Source organism: Morone saxatilis, unplaced genomic scaffold (assembly GCF_004916995.1).
Source record: "Morone saxatilis isolate NCDOM2014 unplaced genomic scaffold, NCSU_SB_2.0 Contig21, whole genome shotgun sequence".
Classification (NCBI taxonomy): domain Eukaryota; kingdom Metazoa; phylum Chordata; class Actinopteri; family Moronidae; genus Morone; species Morone saxatilis.
The window spans coordinates 15942767-15946037 of NW_023339774.1; the positions used below are offsets into that span (position 1 = coordinate 15942767).

Here is a 3271-nt window from a genome sequence, read left to right on the forward strand (position 1 = left end):
ATAACTTGAGTACTTTCCGTTACATTTGGACTACATCAACACCAAATATGCAAATAAAAAGGAGAGAAAAGAAATGAGAATAAGAAATATTGGTGCACTTATATTCTATACAACAGCAGAAACCTTTTAAAGGAAGATGGATGAAGATTTTTTGCATCAAAAAGTGTCCATCTCTCAGTGTATTTTAAAAAAGTGTATTTTAAAATTGTAATCCTGCTTAATACCTTTTTTAAAATCCTGATTACATAACATGTAATCCATAACTTCCTCAAGCCTGTCAATACCACATATTGCATTCAAATGTTTAAATGCTAATTATAATAATTAGATAAAAGTACAGTAAAAATCTACTTAAAGCTGCAGTTGGTAACTTTTATTAAAAAAAAAACTTTTTGTTATACTTGCGGAAACCTTCACTATATCCTGACAATAATTCATGAGACAGATAATCTGTGAATCCCCTGACGTGACTCAATTATCTATCTTTCTTGGCTCTGGTGAATTCTTGCAAATGCCCTCAGGAGCACTAGGCGGAGCCATATTCACAGATTATCTGTCTCATGTACTACTGTCTGCATTTAGTGAAAGTCTCAGCAAATATAACAAAAAAGTATTTTTTTATAATAGTTACCTGCTGCAGCTTTAAAGTAGAAACACTCATTATGCAAGCAGTTAAATTATTAAACAGTATATTGTTACATAAAGACGCACATATTAGCACCATTTCATATTTTATCTGGTTGAGGTGAAACTAAACTTTCCAAGACACTTTTGGGCAGTTAAATTTACTGTATAACAATCATTTCAGTAGTGTAACATTTAGGAGGATCTATTGGCAGAAATGTAATATAATATTCATAGCCATGTGTATAATCACCTAAATAAAAGAATTGATGTGTTTTTGTTCCTACACACTTCACAACCCCTTGTCATTTCCAGGTCGTACCTCTCCACCTTCACCTCTAGATGCCGCTAAATCCTATACACTGGTCCTCTAAATGTATTTAAATGTATTTTCATATTGCTTTATGTTGCTTTTACATTTTGTCTTGATGCCTTTTATGTAAAGCACTTTGAATTAAAATGCCTTGCCTTTCCTGAATCAGGAAAGTAATCAGAAACTGCTGCATAGCTGTCAAATAACTAATTTCCCTGTAAAATATGGTGGTGTAAAAGTATACAGAATCATAAAATGGAAATACTCAAGTCAAAATCAAGTACCATGAAACTGTACTTTGTTACGTTCCATCATTGATTAAGTCTGTTTGTGTTTCAGTATTTTAGAAGTCTGTTGATAGGTGTTCTGCTGACCTCCAGTGGTATCAATGCAAAATGCAAAAACTACACACAATACACAAATTGATTTGAACTGCTTAGAGAACACATGTGACACTGCCTGAACAACTCACGTCCAGTGCTGATCTATGTGGCGCCCTGTGTGGTGCAAATATCTTCCAGTCAAACTATTTGGTAGTCATAGCACAGCTGTTGGAGCCACACATACCAGAGAACAGATGGAAGGACTGTATTGAACAAACCCTACAGTCACAGCTACACTTCATCCAAGGTCTGACATCCACTAGAAGTCTACTCAAGTTGTTTTAAGGTGTTTCAAAATGATAAAAAGTTTTTTTTTTTGACTGCATCTCTGTTCCAAATCAAACATCTACTACAGTTTGGCTGGTATCTATCTTTCTTATCAGCCTCATTTACAAGTCCTGCGGGCACACCCCTCATATAGAAACTCCAGCATTCCACAGCTGTCACTCTTTTGATGACAGCCAGGCACTTAGGCACTAACCTGAAATTAGGTCAAAGATCCTAATACCTTCATTGTTAACAGAGCAGAGAATAGATCGTCCTTGAATACAAAACTGAAGGCATCAGTGGTCAAAACATGCAGCCAAAAGTTCTGTTTAAAAACTAATATCCTTATACCAAAGTTTTCAATGTATGCATTTTAATCCAGTTCATCATACTTATTTTAATAGTTGCCTTTGGTATAGATTTTGAAAAAAGCTAACCTTTTCTGGCATTATAAGCAAAGCATTTCACTGTAGCCAAGACTAAGTCAGTCACTTTTGTGCCTCTTTCAAATGAATTAAGGTTGATACATTGCAAAACAAACGGCAGTGTGTATTTTTTATGGGATCAATTCTAGCAGACCATGACCAAAACAAGTCTGGGTGACATTTTAAAAAGGGGATTCAAAAACTGCAGCTATCCAAACACTGAAAGCATGAAAAATGAAGCAACGGGTATATTAACAGGAAGAACAGACAGGAAGCAAAATGAAGATACAGTAACTTTAAGGTCCAGTGTGCAACATTTATGAAGATCTATTGGCAGAAATGGAAAATAATATTTATAACTATGTTTTCATTAATGTAATCAATACCATTCTCAAGTGTGGTGATGTTTTAGTCAAAACATAACAAAATTGACTGCGCAAACATAGCTTTGCCACCTCTTCACCTACTTTCCATTGTTATGCGATCAGTCTCATACATCATTTATGAGGATCTATTATTCCGTGTTTTGAACAACAAGACTTCTGTAATGTTATACTGTGTTGAAATAAATCAACTAAATCCTTGCTTGTTCCAACACATTCAGAATTATTAGAGCTTTTTCCGGTATAATTTAACAGGCGGCTGTTTATATATATATATATATATTTAAATAATTAAGTCCATATCAAAAACGTTCTGTTAAACTAATAACTACTAGTCGACAAGGAACATCTGTATTCGGGGACAGCCCTAGTATGATCATATAGCTTTGCCACCTGTTCCCCCACTTTCCATTGGGATGCTATCGATGTCATACATCTAAATCTTCTTATATTATTGATTTCTGGTGGATTACCCAGCACATTTTAAAGGATAACATTTAAAACAGTGTTAGAATCAAGGACGAAGTGAGATACAAGATAATTCCCTCATGCCAATAGGATTAAGTCACATTACAGTATGTCAGAGGACGACACTGCATTATGTTCACACTCTCACATTGGAATTTGTTGGCTCCTGCAACATGACATTTCTGGCTCTAGCTGGTAATACAGCACCATAGCAGCACAACAACACAATAAAACTATAAACAAAGTACAATCACCTGAAAGGGAGCATAGACATTACCAAAATTGAACATGTTTTGCACATTTGTTTATGTTATAATATCGTACAAAAAAGCACATATTTGATTCAAACTTTTTAAAATTGAAACTGTTTATCTGTAATAAGGGTTACAGCAGTTCAAGGAGCATTCT

General features: G+C 34.6%; 1 protein-coding gene across 4 annotated transcripts in view; it reads right to left on the reverse strand.

Moving 5' to 3' along the window:
- Positions 1–2292: 2292 nt before the first annotated feature.
- The window catches only part of btc (betacellulin, epidermal growth factor family member), a gene marked incomplete in the record, with an annotated part of 8026 nt that continues 7047 nt past the window's right edge, over positions 2293–3271 (reverse strand). For all 4 annotated transcript variants that reach the window (XM_035667962.1, XM_035667961.1, XM_035667960.1 and 1 more), the window contains 1 exon segment: positions 2293–3271.